The sequence below is a fragment of the Dermochelys coriacea genome, chromosome 7 (genome assembly GCF_009764565.3).
Source record: "Dermochelys coriacea isolate rDerCor1 chromosome 7, rDerCor1.pri.v4, whole genome shotgun sequence".
In the NCBI taxonomy this organism is placed as follows: domain Eukaryota; kingdom Metazoa; phylum Chordata; order Testudines; family Dermochelyidae; genus Dermochelys; species Dermochelys coriacea.
This window is the reverse complement of record NC_050074.1, coordinates 96,137,509-96,158,342: the sequence shown is the minus strand read 5'-3', so window position 1 is coordinate 96,158,342 and position 20,834 is coordinate 96,137,509. Positions and strand designations below refer to the sequence as shown.

The window sequence follows — 20,834 nt, the reverse complement described above, 5'->3', positions numbered from 1 at the left end:
CTGATAAACTTGCCAATCTAACTGCTGTAGACTCTAACATTCTTTAGATTTTGATGGAACATTTTGAATTAACAAAAAGTGTGATTACAGGTAATTGTATTCCTCCCTATTATGACAGACATAAAATATCTGTATGTAGGACATTTCTTCTATTTAAAACGTTTGTTTTGTTTTAACGGAATAGTTCAACTTTAATAGTCTTACTCATATGATTGTTTACCATAGTGAATAAAGATTCTACAGTCAAGTCCCGACTCCCATGTTAATGGGTTTAACTGGAAATGTCATTTAGAGAAAAGAATTATTTTCTTATGTGATGGTCTCTTGTCTTTCTTTACTTAAATCCAAGTGTCCAGCTTGCCCTGTACACCCTCAAGTTTGATTCATTTTGACAAGTTCATACTATGGTGTAAATGTTAAAAGTCAACATATCAAAGTAACTCGACATAACAGGGAGTAATAATCATGAACTAGAACCTGCCACCTCTCTCTAGGTCTTTTGGGAGGATTAACAAATTAATATTTATAAATGAGTTTTGCAGATTAAAAGAACTACACTTGAGCTAAGTAAGGGCCCAATAATATTCTTGTTGAAGTCAATGAGCTTGACTGGTGTTATCAGGTAAACAAGATATAATGGGGGTCATCTTTAGATTTTTGAAGCATTTGTGACTTATTTGAGGGTGACGTTCACCTGTGGAGTGTAGAACCAGCATGAGGTGTTCATCCCAGTTTAAGCACTGCCACGAGGCTTGCTTGCACATCTCTGCATAGTGCCCACCTAGGCCATCTCAAAGATCTGTGATTGGGCAGGTAAGGGGACAGAAGTCATGCAACCTGTATTGGCAACAGATCTAGTGGCCCCCAAACTTTTGTATTTAGTACAGAGGAGCTAGAATCACTGCTCCAGCTCTTAGTCTGTGGTAGCAAAAACTGGATGGAGTGCAATTTACTGCAGCCCTGACTCCTGGCCCTGTGTTGGAGGAGTAGATTTTACCTCCCCAGTCTACTGGCATTTCTTCCATAGAAAGTCTTATTACTTAAACATTATGCAAGATGAGTGAATTACACTCTTGGTGCATGGTCAATACTCTATATGTTATAAAGTGTATAGTATGGAACTTCCATATATTATGATATAATTCAGGTGAGTGTTTCAGTTCTACATTATTCCCAGCTAGGGTCCAAATTCCTCTGGCACACTGCAAAGAGAATTTTTCCTCCTAAATCACATTTAAGTTTCAAGGCAATCAAATCAATGAAACTGTGGGGAAATGACTCATTCAAAAGTAAGTGACAGATCTCTAGGAAACAATGTGAAATAATTGTTGCACAATGGGTCTGAAAATTGGAAATATCCAAGACAAAAGATTTCCATTTTAAAATGTGTGGGAGCTAGCATTACGATCTAAGCAAATATTCCTTTTTTCTACAGTGTTTCATAAAACTGAATCAGATTTCCTCAAATCTGGAATATTTGTAAGAATTGATATGGCTGACAGACATGTCAACTGGCATCCATATGACAGAAAATCATATGATTGACAGGCAAGATGCTAGAGTAGATGCAGCAGAGCTCTAAAGGAAATGAAAATCAGTTTTACTTTTGACAAACAGACTAATTTACGATAATGCAACTATTGTGCAGTGACTGCACAAACTAAATCAAAATCTCTTAAGAAGGTGGAAATGATCTTAAGAGAAATTTCAAATAAAGCATGAGTCTAGGCACAAAAGTCAGAACAGCGGTTCAAACCTTGAGAAGTTAAGATAATTAAAAAATATTCCATGCAATAGATTTTCACTTACACTATAAGATGGAATCCATTATATTGTAAATTATTATAATTATACAGAGAGAGATGGAGTGCAAGGTAATATTGGACCAACTTCTTTTGGTGAAAGAGACAAGCTTTTGAGCCCCACAAAGCTCATTTTCAGGTCACACCAACTCTGTGGAGCTTGAAGGCTTGTGTCTTTCACCAACTGAAGTTGGTCCAATAAAAGATATTACCTCACCCACCTTGTCTCTCCCGTATCATGGGGCCAACGTGATTTCAACAATACTGCAAACTATAATTATACCGAGCTTTTATATAGCAATTTTCATTTAAATGTCTCAAAATGCTTTTCAGAGGAGGCATTACTTTCCCAATTTTAGAGAAGTGGAAAGTGAGACACAGAGAGGTAAGATGACTTGCCCAATGTCATACATACTAGCCAGCAAAGAGCCAAGAATAAAGAGGTGATCTCCTTACTCCTATCCAGTGCCCTAACCATCAGTCCATATTGTCTCCCTAGGAGCGTCATTAGGGGAAAGTCATTCTTGCTCAAAATTATGTTTTGTGCAGGAAATTGAGAGGGTAAGAACCTTACAGGCCATGGGGCTGAAACCATTTCTCCATTGTTGTCATTCCAACCTATTCATTGGCATAGTAATCTCTGCCCCTCCACACCTGCATGCAGCAATTTGGGCTAGGGTTGCCAACCCTCCAGAATTGGCAAAGATCTCCTAGTGACTACTGAAAGCAATCCAGGAGATTTTAATGTCATTTTCTTAAAATATCTTATGTCATGTTGGAAAAAAATTTCCCGGAATAGTTTCAGTCAGAGGTGGCAACCCTAATTTGGGCTAATAGCTCAACATGCTCAGGCAACTATACTGTACTTGCCTCTAAAGTTCCATGAGTACATTTACTTTTTCTACTGTTTGGCCAAGCATAGGGCATTATGCTTTATCACACACAATGTTAGAATGTTTAGGTCTAATATAAAAACTCTACATAAAAATAATAAGATTATTATGATTGTTATTAGAGAGACAAGGCAGGAAAGGTAATATATTTTATTGGACCAACTTCTGGTGGGGAAGGTACAAGTTATTGTCATACTAGTGTACCAGATTCCCCATCAAATTAACTCTTATTGGATTTACCCTCTTTTTTACACAGTCAGATCACTATTGGGAGACTCTCAGCCTAATTTCCCTCTGAAATATTTACCAAAGAGTTTATTTAATTCTACACTTGTTGGTTGTTCCCCACTCAAAATAGGAAAATAATGTAGTAGGCTCAAATTTTGCATAATGTGTTTAAGAGGAATAAATGTTTAATGCCTACACATTATGCACAAACACTCAGGAATGTGCATAAGGGGTGACATCCTGTTTCCATTGGCACAAATCTCATTGGCTTCATCATTAAAGAGGGTCAGGATTTCATCCATGGAATGGATATGGGGCCATGGGAGTTTTTGGCACTGTACAACTAGTGCATATGGGGCTTGATTGTGCAAGGTTCTGAGTAGGGGGTCTCATTTCAGAAAAATTCTGGGTGGTGGGGCACAGTTATGCCAGCAACACAGAACATTCTCTGTCCCAAATAGCACAACAAATGAGAAAAGCTAGGTAATTATTGCTTTCCTAAGGATTGCATTCAAAGTCTGGGGGGGGGGGGTGAGAAGGGAAGGAGCAAAAAGTGGAAAACATAATGGAGTATATGGATCTATGAAAAGTCTGTGGAAGGAGAAAACGAAAGTCGGGGGGGGGGGCAGGGGAACTGCTCCCTTTGCTGAATAGCAAATGACACTGCTGCTGCTGAGCACTCTGGTCCCAATCCAGCAGAACACTTATGCACTTCTTAATTTTATGCATGCGTATAGATTTAAAGTTAAGCATGTGCTCAAGTGCTTTTCTAGATTGGGGACAGAGTGCACAGCACCTTGCAGGATTGAGCACACAGTAATAGGGACTGTCCTAATCATCTGTGCTGTTATGGAGGCAAGCCTTAAGAATATAAAAGGAAGAATGTTTAAATATGTATTCAATTCTTGTTAAACTAAACTTCTATAAAGTTGATAAGTGTCTCTTACTATTCAGTTAATTAACCTTAGGTTGTTGGGGTTTGCTTTTAAAAAAAAACTACTAAATTCCAAGTCACATACTGGTATAGCATTATGGAACATGAATAATATTGATTAAAGGATAATGTAATTGACAACTCAGATGATATTTTTCCATAAGGACAACACATGCAATAATTTGAGTTACACTTAGGGTATATTTTTGGGACCTCTTTATTTCACTTTAATGACTATGTCATATCATCACTGATCCTAACAACTAGTTGCTTTTAATTCAATTCGAAGAATGGAGCAGGTTGCCACTGGATTTTGTTAAGGTTAGATGGAGTGGCATTTTGCTAACACACAAAAGGTTCACTAATGGAATGGCTTGAACAACCTTTTTGCAGAGAAAAGTTGTGTGTCAAAACCCTGGAATCCATTTAGTATACCATGCTTATATAGAGTTCAAATTGATATGGAGGAAGATACTAGATTTCCATTTCTATGCTCCCATTTTGGTAAAATATAAGCTTATCTTAACCTTCCATGCCCTTGTAGTATAAGGAATACAGAACAAACTGCAATATCTTATGTTTGTCAGAATAATTGCTTATAGCAGTGGTTCCCAAACTTGTTCTGCTGCTTGTGCAGGGAAAGCCCCTGACGGGCCGGGCCAGGCCAATTTGTTTACCTGCCACGTCCACAGGTTCGGCCAATCGCTGCTCCCAGTGGCTGTGGTTCGCAGCTCCAGGCCAATGGGAGCTGCTGGAAGTGGCAGCCAGTACGTCCCTTGGCCCGCACCACTTCCAGCAGCTCCCATTGGCCTGGAGCAGCGAACCACGGCCACTGGGAGCAGCGATCGGCTGAACCTGCGGACACGGCAGGTAAACAAACTGGCCCGGCCCGCCAGGGACTTTCCCTGCACAAGCAGCAGAACAAGTTTGGGAACCACTGGCTTATAGTATCCAAACATATAACAGGAAAGTAAAATAAAATACTGTACAATACCTTCAGATAGATCTGATACAGTTTTAAATGGCTTTAGACTAGAACCAATTCATAGCCTTTACAAGGGATATTTTGTTGTGCTTAAATATTACTATTTATTGTTTACATCTCACCAGAGCCCACAGTGTGCTATGCCCTCTTAACAGAAAAAAGGAAGACACACAAGTAAGATTTTCAAGGCAGGAACTAAGTGACATATTCTTCAACCATCACCATCATCTCCTCCTTGGTGCTCCTGTTAGTTACCAAGTCTCTTGTTGACATTTTCTGATATCATCTAGGTCTTTCTTTCATTATTCTTGTACTGGGTTGGCGGTTGTCCTTCCCCCTCTGGCTCAGAGGGAGGCCACTCTGCCTCACTATGTCAGTAATCACAGTCAAGCAGCAGGGGAATTAGCAAATCACTGGGCTAGAGCCCGGGCCCTTTGGGTAGGGTAGGACACTAAGTAGTTTAAAGGCTCAGGAACTCTGGACAGGGCAGAGCAACAAGTAGTCTTTGGGGCTCTGGCTCTCTGGGCAGGGCAGAACAGTAAACAGTCTCAGGAGCTCTGGTCCCCAAGCAGGCAGAGCAGTAAGCAGTCTCTTGCTGGGCAGACCAAAGGCAAACACATGCCATTCAGCCTCAGGTGGTGAGGCTGCCACCCCATGGGGCATGGAGGAGGGTGGGAAGCAAGGGGTACAGGGATCTGGGCCCACCCTACCCCATCGGGTCCCAGCCCAGGGCCCTGACAGTGATGGAGGGTTCCACCACTGGGTCAGCAGGGATCCCACTGAAATACGCTGACTCATGTTCTGACAGCAAAATCAGACTAAAGTCTGGTTTCCCTGAGCTACTTCCTACCACAGTCTGGGGACTGGGCTCCATGGTCCAAGGGTCCTCCGTCTCTCCTTGGGGTATTTGGCAGCCAGCCATCCTAGCAGCTCTTCTCCACTTAGGTAGACCAGATTTTATAGGGACAGTCCCAATTTGTGGGTCTTTTTCTTATATATGCTCCTATTACCCCCCACCCCCATCCCAATTTTTCACTCTTGCTGTCTGGTCACCCTATCTCCACTCAGTCTTCTCTGGGTGGATGGCAGCTGACAGTCCCAGCAGCTCCTCTCCGCACTCAGTCTCCTCTAGGGTCAGGGTACTGCCCGACTCTGTAGTACAGCCGGAAGCCTTCAGCAGACTAGAGTCTGACTGTCTCCTTCACTGGCTCTGGCCCAACTGAGCCAGAGGCCCCTCCTCTTATACTTCGTGTGCCACCTCTCAGCTTCCAGCGCAAGGGGCAGGCGCAGCCTGGCTCTGCCCACCAGGGAGCAGAGGGGTGGTTTCTCCCCCTCTGGTTTGGAGGCAGGCCACTCCGCCTCACTACAATTCTCTCATAAATTTTGAGAAACACAGCCCAATGATTTCGACCTCTCTCTTACTGGCTTCATCCACCTTTACTTTTCTATAAGGCATTATTACATCAGATATGGGGCTTTCCTTTTTTACACAACATTTTATTTATTAATCACTTTGCATTTTGAACCATTCTGTGCTCTATTACTGTGGAAAAACAGATGTTTTCTCCATTGAAATTTTTCTTTAAGTTAATGCTGTAGTAGCCTTTCTACTTGTATATTTCTTCTTATCCCTTGCTCTCTCTGTTTCCACTGACAATCTTTCAAAATGTACATATTTGTTTTGATATTTCTAAAAGCTTGTTCTGATCTCCATAAAAATTTCCTATTTGGTCAACACCATATGTTGTATGTTGTGGAATAAACCTGAATGATCTATGTTGTCAATCTAAGTAGTATTAGTACTGGTCAGGACTTGGATAAGAGATTATTATGGAAAACACAGCAACCTTAAGAGCTTTACTAGATCAGGGACTATATACAAACTTCTGCCCCAATCACAACTCAGTGGTTTTAGGAACTATCCCTAATGTTCAAAAAGCTTACTTAAGAATAATCTTTAAGAGTCAAGGACAGTTTAGAAATGAGGAAACCAAATCAGTCCTGCCTTGAAGCTGGGGGGGAAATCAGATTACCTACTAAAAGTTCCTTTAAACCCAAATGAGTCCTCCTGCATACCAAGAATATCTGAAGTTCTGTCTATTTAGTTTTACAAAGAGGACACTTGATCATAGTCTATAAGTGCTTAAGGGGAATGGGAGGTAAGAATTCTCTTAATACAAAACTATTATGCCTTTATCTACTAGATCAAATAAACAGCTTCAAGCTGAAGCTAAAGTGAATTCAGACGAAAAATAAAGCCTTTTTTTGTTTTGTTTTGTTTTTTTAAGCAGTCAGGATAATTAATCATTGGAACAATTTACCTAGGGGCATATGGATTCACAATCACCTGAAGTCTTAAAACCCAGATTGGATGTCTTTCTAAAAATTATTCTCTGGCTCAACCAGAAGTTATGAGCTTGATGCAAGTACCACTGGCTGAAATGCTCTGACCTCTGTTATAGATGAGGTCAGACTAGAATATCATAAAGGTCCCTTCTGGCATTAAAATCTATGATTCTGTGAGCAATACATATTCCATTTATTTAAGTTATATAACTGCAGTACTTGGCGATTTTTCTTTATAGCCAACATTTTTAAAATAAATTTACAGGCTCATATTAAATTGATAATGGGATTATTACAGTTTTTTCAAATCCTTCTTAATCAAGACTCTGCTTGATTTTATTTTTGTGCGAAGAGTTGAATCATTCACCTCAGACCTGTCCCTCTCTACTAAAGAGCAAATTGTTTGGCTGATTTATCATTAGAAACCCAGTGAATATTGTTCAGCTGTTTGGAAGTTCTTGAGCAGGAATGTGATTTACTAATAGTGTTTTCAGGCCAGTCAAAGAAATCTTTCCTCAGAGCTGCCATATACTGTAATTTAACCAGCCCTCAAATGCATCTTGTGAAGGGCACTAGAACGTTTTCACTAGGGAAAAAAAGGCACTCAATATTTAAAAGGAGAAAGAGGGTTTTTCAGGTAGTTGCTGAGACAAAATCACCAGGGATGAATTTGGCCCACTGGTTCTAAATTCTCAATGCCTAGATTAAAAGCAGGCCGGCCAATTTCTATTTGTGTTTCTCAGAGAAACGGATGGAACATTTCCATTTTAAAAATTGTTCAGTTTACAACATTCATATCACAGCCAAGCCACTGTCTTTTCAGCAAGCCTTACCTACTCCACACTCATGCAAAACTCATTGACAGCATGGGAGCATTATAAATGCTGAATGTGATCCATGAGGGCCCAATCCTGCATACACTTCACACACATGCTTTACTTTACATCTGAGTATTCCAATTGAGTTCAAAGTGACTATTCGTGTACATATAATTAAGCATGTACATAAGAACTTCCAGAATCACAGAATCAAATAGTTATGGGTGAGGACTATTTCACATTTGGGGACAATGTATACCTTCAAATCAGCGGCACTGCGATGGGTACCCGCATGGCCCCACAGTATGCCAACATTTTTATGGCTAACTTAGAACAATGCTTCCTCAGCTCTCATCTCCTAATGCCCCTACTCTACTTGCGCTACATTGATGACATCTTCATCATCTGGACCCATGGAAAAGAAGCCATGGGTTTGAGGAATTCCACCATGATTTCAACAGTTTCCATCCTACCATCAACCTCAGCCTGGACCAGTCCACACAAGAGATCCACTTCCTGGATACTACGGTGCTAATACGCGACGGTCACATAAAAACCACCCTATATCGGAAACTTACTGACCGCTATTCCTACCTACATGCCTCTAGCTTTCATCCAGATCATACCACACGATCCATTGTCTACAGCCAAGCTCTATGATATAACCGCATTTGCTCCAACCCCTCAGACAGAGACAAACACCTACAAGATCTCTATCATGCATTCCTACAACTACAATACCCACCTGCTGAAGTGAAGAAACAGATTGACAGAGCCAGAAGAGTACCCAGAAGTCACCTACTACAGGACAGGCCCAACAAAGAAAATAACAGAACGCACTAGCCATCACCTTCAGCCCCCAACTAAAACCTCTCCAACGCATCATCAAGGATCTACAACCGATTCTGAAGGATGACCCATAACTCTCACAGATCTTGGGAGACAGGCCAGTCCTTGCTTACAGACAGCCCTCCAACCTGAAGCAAATACTCACCAGCAACCACACAACAGAACCACTAACCCAGGAACCTATCCTTGCAACAAAGCCCGTTGCCAACTCTGTCCACATATCTATTCAGGGGACACCATCATAGGGCCTAATCACAATCAGCCACACTATCAGAGGCTCATTCACCTGCGCATCTACCAATGTGATATATGCCATCATGTGCCAGCAATGCCCCTCTGCCATGTACATTGGTCAAACTGGACAGTCTCTATGTAAAAGAATAAATGGACACAAATCAGACGTCAAGAACATTCAAAAACCAGTCGGAGAACACTTCAATCTCTCCGGTCACTCGATTACAGACCTGAGGGTGGCTATCCTTCAACAAAAAATCTTCAAAAACAGACTCCAACGAGAGACTGCTGAATTGGAATTAATTTGCAAACTGGATACAATTAAATTAGGCTTGAATAGAGACTGGGAATGGATGAGTCATTACACAAAGTAAAACTATTTCCCCATGTTATTTCTCCCTCCCCCCCCCCCCCCACTGTTCCTCAGATGTTCTTGTTAACTGCTGGAAATAGTCTACCTTGCTTGTCACCATGAAAAGTTTTCCTCCTTCCCCCCCCCTCCCCCCGCTGCTGGTGATGGTTCATCTTAAGTGATTACTCTCCTTACAGTGTGTATGATAAAACCCATTGTTTCATGTTTTCTGTGTGTGTATATAAATCTCCCCTCTGTATTTTCCACCAAATGCATCCGATGAAGTGAGAAGTGAGCTCACAAAAGCTTATGCTCAAATAAATTTGTTAGTCTCTAAGGTGCCACAAGTATTCCTTTTCTTCTTGTATGTCAATGTTTTATTGGAAGAAATAACAGAAAATAGAAAGACTATAAATATTTAGAATGTAAGGTGTCTTGCTCTTTCTTTAAGTTTTTCTCCAAGAAAGAAAAGTCTAGTGTGTAGAGGAGAGTACATGAACTAATAAGCACTGGATATTAGATAATGTTCTGAGTTTACAGTGTGAGAGAACTGGACTGTACTTACCAAAATAGCAGAGCCACATTTACAATATATTCTCATTTCACACATTTAAACTGTATAAATAATGCTAATGGATATTTTTACCCATATCATTTCCCTGCCTTTTCATTGAAAAGAAGAAGAAGAAGAAACCTCAGCTGTGAAATAGCTGTTAGAGAATGATGGCTATCAGGAAAGACAGCGAAACAATCAGCCCATCAGGAATTGTTGCACAACCAATATGCACTATATATTTATAAAACATAGCTCTTAAGGCCTCCAGTCCTTTTCTTGTTGAATCATTTTCTGATAGGGAAAGCTGGGATAACTAGTAAAGAAGAATCCCAGTCCAGAATTGCGTGGAGCATGGGTTTAGGATATCATATCAAGAGTGTGTTCAAAATATCATGAGATAAAAAAAAATCCCCCAAAGAACTTAGATTAAAATGAATCCTGCTGAAAGTAATTTCTAGAGAGGGCTGGACACCAACTGAGATGCTGGAAGCTGATATAAAAGAAAATGGTAAGTCCTTTAATTGTGGGAAGAAATATGGGAATTTACTACATGTTAAATTAAGTGCACATCCCACAACATACCTCTTTTGGGAAAAGCAAGGAACAGAGCTCATAGACAGATACATCCTCAAGTGATCTGAAAATGTCTGATGCCACCTAAATAATCCTTTGAATATAGATAACCACATGTATAACTGTCTATGAAAGCCAAACACAATTGCTAAAGTGATGACAATCTGACAATAGAAAAGGGACTAAATATTGCAGAATGATACACAGAGTTAATGGAACTAACAAATAGAGGTACAGCAAAATCACCTTTTGTTTAAGTGGCAAACAAATTTTGTAGGCAGGAGGAGAGTTATTTTTAGATATGACAACTGAATCATTTACTGATACCATACAATACATATTACTGTTGTTAAATTAGACATACACATTCAAATTAGAGTATCTTCAATGTGCAGTGTAGGCATACACACATAATTACACATATACACATTCACACCCTTTTAAGATAACCCCCCCATTAGCCTTCAACACCCCCTCAATATTTGTTGTGGGGATGGTTCTTCCCCTTCACTATGGATCTGATCCAACTCCCATTGCAGTCAATGAGAGTTGGCTCTGGCCCTACAACAACAGCACCCAGTAGAGGAGGCCAAGAAACCTTGGCTTTTAATGCATAAAGGAGCATTGGTGGGGGCAGTTCTCACCCCAATGCTTTCAGGTAATTTGGGGATGCTGGGAGGTTAGCCTGCCTTATGAGAAACTAGATCCAAACATGATCACTCTTCCACACCGAGGCATAGACAGGATTTTTACAATAATTAGGACTATAACTTTTGCAGATTTAATAGGCAAACATAGGAAGAGAAGGTTCTTGAATTGTTAGTATTGAAGTGTGAGAGGCAGGGAACTCAGAGGGAAATCCTGGCCCCAGTGAAGTTAATGACAAACTCCCATTGAATTCAATATGATCAGGATTTCACCACCCATGAACTTCTCATTCACTGCAGTAATGCCACAGATTACCAAGAGCTTCTTGAATTAAATACAATAAGACTATATTAAATTAAGTAATTACTAGTTTTATGAATGTGTCCACACCACATGCCCATCTAAATTACATACCACCAGCTAACTGGTGAAGTGAAACAAGTGAAACTGTAGTGGCGTGGCTGTCCCACTCCTATACTAGAGGGGGCTCCAGCAGGCCAGAGAGGCTGTGCGGGTGGGCAGCCAATCAGAGAAGGCTTGCTAGGGAGTCAATCAGAGGCTGAGTAAGAGATAGCCAATCAGAGCCAGGCTCAGCCCTATATAAAAGGCTGCTAAGGAAGGGAACAGGTGGTCTCTCCCAGGCCTTCAGAGGGTGAAGGTTTGTCTTGGGTGGGGCAGAAGGAGTGCCAGCCTGGTAACTGCCAGGCTGCAGGCCCTGAGGGAAGGGCCGGGCTGGGCTGGTGCAAAGCGGAAGTGACCTGGGGAGAGAAGGAGGGCAGGAAGGCTGCTGCCAAAGGGTCCCTGGGTTGGGACCCAGAGTAGAGGGAGGGCCTGGGTCTCCCCCTTCCCCCCCCTTGCACATACACCCAGATGTTGGATGTGGTGATAGTGGACTGCACTAGACCCCTGGCAAAAGGGGTTAGACTTTGGGGTGTGGTTGGCTGCTGTGGCTGGGTGAAGTGAAAGACTGCTGATAAACCCCCTTCCCCCCATAAGGGGGTGAATGAGGACTAGGGGGCACTGCTGGAGGGCAGTGTCTTGAAGAGGATGCTGCAAGAAGGGAGCAACATGGGTCCAGGTGCCAAGAGGGTGAAAGATGGACAGGACACCACCTGTGGAGGGTGCTCCACACTGGACTGAGCTAATTCCCTGATGAGTCAGCAGGAGGCCCTGCGGTGGTGAGTCCCTAACCTGTCACAGAAACCCATAACTGAAACTCCTACTAGAGTATTGTCTCACTGAGTGCACTGGAACCATCATATAAGCTAAGACTGATTATTTGAAGGTATCAGAGTAGCAGCCGTGTTAGTCTGTATTCGCAAAAAGAAAAGGAGTACTTGTGGCACCTTAGAGACTAACAAATTTATTAGAGCATAAGCTTTCGTGAGCTACAGCTCACTTCATCGGATGCATTTGGTGGAAAAAACAGAGGAGAGATTTATATACACACACACAGAGAACATGAAACAATGGGTTTATCATACACACTGTAAGGAGAGTGATCACTGAAGATAAGCCATCACCAACAGCAGGGGGGGAAAGGAGGAAAACCTTTCATGGTGACAAGCAGGTAGGCTAATTCCAGCAGTTAACAAGAATATCAGAGGAACAGTGGGGGGTGGGGTGGGAGGGAGAAATACCATGGGGAAATAGTTTTACTTTGTGTAATGACTCATCCATTCCCAGTCTCTATTCAAGCCTAAGTTAATTGTATCCAGTTTGCAAATTAATTCCAATTCAGCAGTCTCTCGTTGGAGTCTGTTTTTGAAGCTTTTTTGTTGGAGTATAGCCACTCTTAGGTCTGTGATCGAGTGACCAGAGAGATTGAAGTGTTCTCCAACTGGTTTTTGAATGTTATAATTCTTGACGTCTGATTTGTGTCCATTCATTCTTTTACGTAGAGACTGTCCAGTTTGGCCAATGTACATGGCAGAGGGGCATTGCTGGCACATGATGGCATATATCACATTGGTAGATGCGCAGGTGAACGAGCCTCTGATAGTGTGGCTGATGTGATTAGGCCCTATGATGGTGTCCCCTGAATAGATATGTGGACAGAGTTGGCAACGGGCTTTGTTGCAAGGATAGGTTCCTGGGTTAGTGGTTCTGTTGTGTGGTGTGTGGTTGCTGGTGAGTATTTGCTTCAGATTGGGGGGCTGTCTGTAAGCAAGGACTGGTCTGTCTCCCAAGATCTGAGAGAGCGATGGCTCGTCCTTCAGGATAGGTTGTAGATCCTTGATGATGCGTTGGAGGGGTTTTAGTTGGGGGCTGAAGGTGATGGCTAGTGGCGTTCTGTTATTTTCTTTGTTGGGCCTGTCCTGTAGTAGGTGACTTCTGGGTACTCTTCTGGCTCTGTCAATCACATCAGCCACACTATCAGAGGCTCGTTCACCTGCGCATCTACCAATGTGATATATGCCATCATGTGCCAGCAATGCCCCTCTGCCATGTACATTGGCCAAACTGGACAGTCTCTACGTAAAAGAATGGACACAAATCAGACGTCAAGAATTATAACATTCAAAAACCAGTTGGAGAACACTTCAATCTCTCTGGTCACTCGATCACAGACCTAAGAGTGGCTATACTCCAACAAAAAAGCTTCAAAAACAGACTCCAACGAGAGACTGCTGAATTGGAATTAATTTGCAAACTGGATACAATTAACTTAGGCTTGAATAGAGACTGGGAATGGATGAGTCATTACACAAAGTAAAACTATTTCCCCATGGTATTTCTCCCTCCCACCCCACCCCCCACTGTTCCTCTGATATTCTTGTTAACTGCTGGAATTAGCCTACCTGCTTGTCACCATGAAAGGTTTTCCTCCTTTCCCCCCCCTGCTGTTGGTGATGGCTTATCTTAAGTGATCACTCTCCTTACAGTGTGTATGATAAACCCATTGTTTCATGTTCTCTGTGTGTGTGTGTATATAAATCTCTCCTCTGTTTTTTCCACCAAATGCATCCGATGAAGTGAGCTGTAGCTCACGAAAGCTTATGCTCTAATAAATTTGTTAGTCTCTAAGGTGCCACAAGTACTCCTTTTCTTTATTTGAAGGTAGACTCTTCTGTGGGTTTTTTTTTTTTTTTTTCCAAAATCCTGGTCTTAACTCTGGACCTGAGGCAATGGTTATGTATTAGGGTTTCAGTGGCAGGATGACTTACCCGGCCACCAACATCTGTGCGCTTCCTAGGCTTCAGGCCCAGATTTTTAAAAATATTTTTGTTTCTCTGCTCAGAAGCCAAAATTCCATTGACAGCTGATGAGATTTAGACTCCTACATACCTAAATCCCTTTTGAACATGCCTAAATCAGTTGGGCATTGCAACACTAACTGCAGTGACACCTAAAAATCTGGGCCCCAGAGACTAGAAAGATTATTGATTTTGCTGGATATTATTGTGATAGGTTTGGTCACAGAGACCCCCTTGGGACTGTCACCTTATGTGCTGAAACTACCTCTGATCCTGTTGTCCCTGCCACCTTGGGACTCCAGAACCCTGCCTCGTTGAGCCAGACATGCTAGCTTGCTGCAACACTGACTCAGTCTGGGCCACGCCCCAAATCTGCAGACTTTAACCAAAAACAGCTCAGCAGGTTACCTCTCCAGCACCCAGACATCCAGTTCCCAATGGGATCCAAACCCCAAATACATTTGTTTTACTCTGTATAAAGCTTATATGGGGTAAATTCATAAATTGTCCACCCTCTATAACACAGAGAGATATATACACAGCTGTTTGCTCCTCCCCCCCCCCCCCGATATTAATCACTTTCACTTTTGGTTATTAATAAACCCAGAATTTTTATAAAGTATAAAAAGTAGGATTTAAGTGGTTTCAAGTAATAACAGACAGAACAAAGTAAGTCACCAAGTAAAATAAAGCAAAAACATGCAAGTCGAAGCCTAACACAAAGAAACTGATTACAGGTAATATCTCACCCTCAGATGTTCAAATAAGCTTTCAGACTAGACTCCTTCCTAGTCTGGCCCAATCCTTTCCCCGGTACAGTCCTTGTTAGCCCCTGATTACCACCTGAGATGTCTGCTGGAACTTTCTCATGACTGTGCCCCTTGTCCTGTTCCACCCCCTTTTATAGCTTTGGCACAAGGCAGGAATCTTGTCTCTCTGCGTCCCCACTCCTCCTCCTAAATGGAAAAGTACCAGATTTAAGATGGATTCCAGTATTGTGACAGGATCACATGTCCTGGGAGACCCCCAGCCTCCATTCTACCTGGGATGGCCCACATGTACACAGGAAGGTTTGCAAGTAAACAGAGCCATTTACAGTTCATTGATTCTGAAGCATCCTTAATGGCTTCCACTTAATGTTTACATCAGTAATACAAGTTTATATCTTATTATCCTAACTCCAGACATAGAAAGAATAAATGTGAACAAATAGGATGAACACACTCAGTAGATCATAAGCTTTGTAATGATACCTTACAAGAGACCTTTTGCATAAAGCGTATTCCAGTTGCATCATTTACATTCATGCATATTTTCATAAAGCATATGGAGTGCAATGTCACAATTATAATTAGTTCATTGCCAACTGTGAACTAGGTGCTTTCCAGACAGTCAAATTTAGAAAATAGCAATAATGTAACATTTTGCAGTTTATAAAATTATTTTCTGAGATTTTGTGCAGAAAAGGTTATCAAAAAAATGTAAATTGGATAATCTGATCAATCCCATACTCAATGTTAACAGCCTTTGTGGCAGCATCATTATACCAGTACACTGCTATCACAAATGCCCAGCTAAACCCTAGATACCACACATAAGCCATTCTTCAAATCCATGTCAGTTTTAGCTCAGCAGTTCCCGTTAATATTCAAGTCAGGTCTGCATTTTTCAAAACAGTATATAGATACAACACTGTCAATGCAATGTTGGTTCACATACATACAGAAAGGTAGGAGAAGAAAGTCTTATTGAAGTTAATGACCCAAAAACCACTGACATAGGGAAAACACGGAAATAGAAAGCAAAAAGTTACCATTTTCAGGTTATACTTATGATTTGCACCTTCTGTTCGCTTTGTTAACAAAGTGAAAGGAGGGCGTATTCAACAAGAAGAAATCCCAGGTATTCAATCATATAAGCTTTGCACCAAGTTCACATGCACACTAGCTGTACAATCTTTACACCTTCATCTATCAACGGGGACAAACATACAAGATGAATGTGGAAGCCAGATGCAAGACTTTCCTTTATAATTCATCATGTCATATGGTCAGAAGGCAGATCTAGACAGTTCGTCATGTCAAATGTGTAGTAAAAAAAAGTTTCAAGTGTTGTAGCTATCCTAATCACATAAAGCCCATCCTGGAGTCCTAACTCTGGGAAGACATTGCAGTATTGGAAAGGTAAATAGGAAGTCACAGAGACAAGTAATTCAGTGCAACTTGCATTTGCATATGCAAGCACCTAATTTGGCCCAAAGATGTGTCAACTATCCTATGCTTAAGGTCCTGTTCGCCATACGTTTTCTGTTTGGCTAAAGCAGGTGGCATTTGTTGATTTAGAAAAAGCAAATTACTGGGAAGGGGGATAAAGTTCTTAGTCTAATTTTTAAGAATGAAAATAAAACATACTTATGGGAAACGAGAAAAAGAATAATGCCTACATTGTCTCATCAAGGTGGGGAAAGGTTCTTTGGCTCACTTTCTACCCCTACACTTTGCTTTGGGCACTAGGGTCCCAATTGTCCTAATTGGCTGATTCACTGCTGGGCACCCTGACTGGTCACCAGCATGGGGGTAACCATGATATTAAATATGATTGCTGAAGTAGGAAGTGTTTTAAGCATGATACTTAGGCCAAAATTTTGAAAGTGACGACCTCTGATTTTGGGTGCTTCAGATTGAATTGATTTTCAGAAGTGTGCATCAGTCATAACTACAGCTGAAGTCAACGGGAGATGTGGGAGCTTTCTGAAAAGCCAAACTCAAAGTGACTGAAGTTTTAGACACAATCAGAGGCCACATTTGGACATTTTGGCCTTAGCCATTTATAAGATGGGGATAATTCTTCCATAACTGCACATCACAGGTCTGTTAGACTTAATTTTTTATTTCTGAAATCCTGATAGCATGCCAATGAATGTCTGAAAAGGCACTAATCAAAGCAAATTAAGTAAAATAAATTCTACCAGTGGCTAAAAAAATTAAAATTGACTCATTTAACTGAATAGATATTATACAATTGTGATAGTGATTCAGACTCATTTTGAGGAAATTTGTGGTTGAAATACAGAATAGATGGAAGTTTGTGTGCAGCATTAGTTTTCACTAATTTACTGCAAAATACTTTTAAATTAGAATGTATCCAAGAAGAAAACAAGGAAAAACTTGAGCCAGTCTTCTCATAGGTGACTAACAGAAGCTTCTGCACCCAGCCAAGCTATTCAACAGAAACTCAGCAGAGCCACATATGTATTTTGACTAAGATTCACAGGTGTCTTCTCCGGAGAGCTACTTGAGGGTGGAGGCTTCATGAAAATACCAATTTTCTCATCTAGTGGAACATTAATTGTGATTCACCAGAGGCAGAACTCATTTTACATGGCTGTGAAAACTATTTATTTTATTTTTGAAGTTAATCCTGCTCTGAGCTGGAGTATCAATAGAAAATCCCTTTTGCCTTAGGAACAGAAACTTGTACTGCATATGGGAATACAGCTTTTTAATACTGGATACACAAAACTTAGCATGCTGTAGTGTATACCATGCTGTAATGGGGTGCACTCACCTATCATGAGTGCTCCCTTTGCCAAGTGTGTGTACCTCCACTCTCTCTCTCAATTTGCCCTTGCTCCAGATAGAGCAGTGCCTCAAGGCCCCTCTCTGGTGACAATGTCTTCACCTTCTTGGGCTTTCTGGTTGCAGCTCTCCAGTAGGACAAGTATAGTTCAGATCTCTCTCTGGGGTTCCTCAATGTCCCGGCCACTTCCCCTTGCCAGTGGCTAATGGGGGGGGGGAGGGTGAGAGGAACCCACTAGTAGTCCACCCACTACTCCAGGTCCTAGCTCAGGGACCCTGTATATAGCAACCATTTGCTGTGTCCCTTTAACTATGAAACAGTTTGTCTAATTTCCTGGGCCATTTCCCTGTGGCCCCATGCCATCTTCACCCTGACCTCAGGGTCTTGCCCTAATGGAGACTCAGCAGCCAGCTCAGGGCTCCTTCTCACTCTCTCTGGATTCTGACAGCACTACCCTTCTGCAGCTCCATCAGGTAGTCACACACCATTCACATTTCTTCAGCTCCAGCAAGGAACTGAACTCACTTTGGCCCTGCAGCTCTTCTTATACTAGCCTGCTGGGCCCTGATTGGCTGCTTCCCACACAGCTACTCTAAGCAGGTTGGAGGACCTCTCTACTGCCCTTTTCTGGTACAGGGTGTGGCAGGGCCACAAGGCCTCCAGCAGGGGGCCTCCGGTCCTAGTCCACCCCATCACACGTGCCCATCCACCAGTGCAGGATATCTGTCATTTCAGAACATGGCTGCTGACCAAAGAGAAGTTTAGAAAAACAGAGTAATGCTTTTGAAAACTAGAATGCAGAGTAATACATTATTTAAAAGATGGTGTTCATGGTGTCAAGTCAGGATAAATAGATGCCACCTGATAGGAAAAAAGATCACACTTCTGGTCATTTATGTGAATTATATTATCAAGATGAAATTTACCAAAGACTTCTACTCAAGCTCATCTTAATTAGCCTCTTACTCCATCTTTTCATGTCCTCTGTATGTATACATATATATCTTCTTACTATATGTTCCATTCTATGCATCCGATGAAGTGGGCTGTAGCCCTCAAAAGCTTATGCTCAAATAAATTTGCTAGTCTCTAAAATGCCACAAGTACTCCTGTTCCTTTTGCGGATACAGTCTAACACGGCTGCTACTCTGAAACCATGTGTTAATATCACTTTTATCAGAGCATGCTCAGTTAAGATTGGAAAACAAAAATCAATGTGAGGCCTCTTTTATACATGGGTAGAGTGAAAAGCATGCTGTTGTGTTATGCAATAATCTGGGGGATTTAACCAAAATCAAGAAAAGATCTGTGGCCAAAAAACATCTCTCTCCTGAATCAGGAAACAGTCATTCTACTGATAATATAACCCGTATATACATTTTAACAGTCTGATGTGGTTTTGTGTGGTTTGTTGCAGGCCTTTTTGTTTTTGGGGTAGTTTTTTGTTTGTGTTTGTTTTGGTTTTTGAGAGGAAGGGCCTTATGCAAGGCAAATTGACGTTAACTCTTCTCTACCTTTGATTAAAAGGTCAGTGGTATTAAACAGCATACTAGATTATCAGTCTTCATTTCCTGTACATGTCTTATTCAATATGTTTTATCACGTGTATCACAGAACTATATTCTGCATTAGTTTGTATTGCCAAACGAAATATTAACGTTCCCTGTCATTAAATACTTATAGTAATGAGACATTTGTAGTAGCACTAAAGGTAATTTACTATAGTAAAAAAAGAAACACTTGGATTAACCTCATGGTGGTTTCTTTGCAAAAGGAAAAAGGTTAAATTCCCACAAATTCAAATGTATTAAGCTCTCCATGGAAACAAATAGTTACAATGAATTCATTAAAATCAATGGTACAAGAGACACTTAAAAATGTTTGTAAACCAAGTCCTGTGTAAGGGTCAATTGCAAAGTGGGGGTGGGTTAACACGTGACTGGTCATATAATCATTACATTTTTATGGAACACTTTCCTTTTTTGTTAAAAAACCATAGACATCTGTATGTAGTTCAGTAGTTCTATTGCCTGTAAAGTAGTATTGTCCCCTAACTTTCAGGTATGTATATTTAGCTGTCTTTAACTACATCCTGATGCTGAAGATTACTCCTGTCTTGGCTTTGGTACAAAATTTTCTAGTACTAATAGCTCTAAACTCAGTGAATTCTATGTCTGAAATAAATCCACTACTTCACCATCCAAAACAAAACTATGCTTAAGCTTTGAATCACTGATAACTCGGCCTCAATTTCATGTAAATAATGCAACTCTACCTGGAAGCTGTCCATATAATTTCAAGCTTTTAAAGCTTATGAAATGTACCATACCAATCTGTCAGTTTTATTTAGTCATAAAATACATTGCTCAAGGTTTACTTTTGCTGTCTTGGCAAATCTTGTAAATTACATTCCATTCCAATCAAGCATTTCAAATGACATCATAGCAACTTCCTGCATGCATAAATTTTCTTGAGTGCCAATCAATGCTGAAGCAAAAACCCTTCAACGCTGTTCAAAAAAGATATGCACTCCATTGAGTATTGATGTGGATTTGGGTTCTGATGTACTCAGCTGAAATGTAAGAATACGCAGATGATGATACTCTAGTCTTAAAACATCATTCTGGTTTTGCCTGCACAAACTCGACTGTCAGCATATTTTACAAAAACATGCAGCAAACTTTTTTACTAAGAAATATTCTGCATGACAATGGCACTATAGGTTTGGTTATCCAGAATTATAAAGTTTTACATATACTGATACCTGCAAAAATGAATATGTTGTAATAGTTAGTAAGCACTCAAGAATCAGGTTTGCAAGGAGAGAAGGTGCAGGATTT

The 20,834-nt window shown here is 41.0% G+C and overlaps 1 protein-coding gene across 1 annotated transcript in view; it reads right to left on the bottom strand.

Moving 5' to 3' along the window:
• The window catches only part of DNTT (DNA nucleotidylexotransferase), a 149,733-nt gene that overhangs the window by 41,076 nt on the left and 87,823 nt on the right, over positions 1-20,834 (bottom strand). The gene's annotated exons all lie outside the window — the stretch shown is intronic.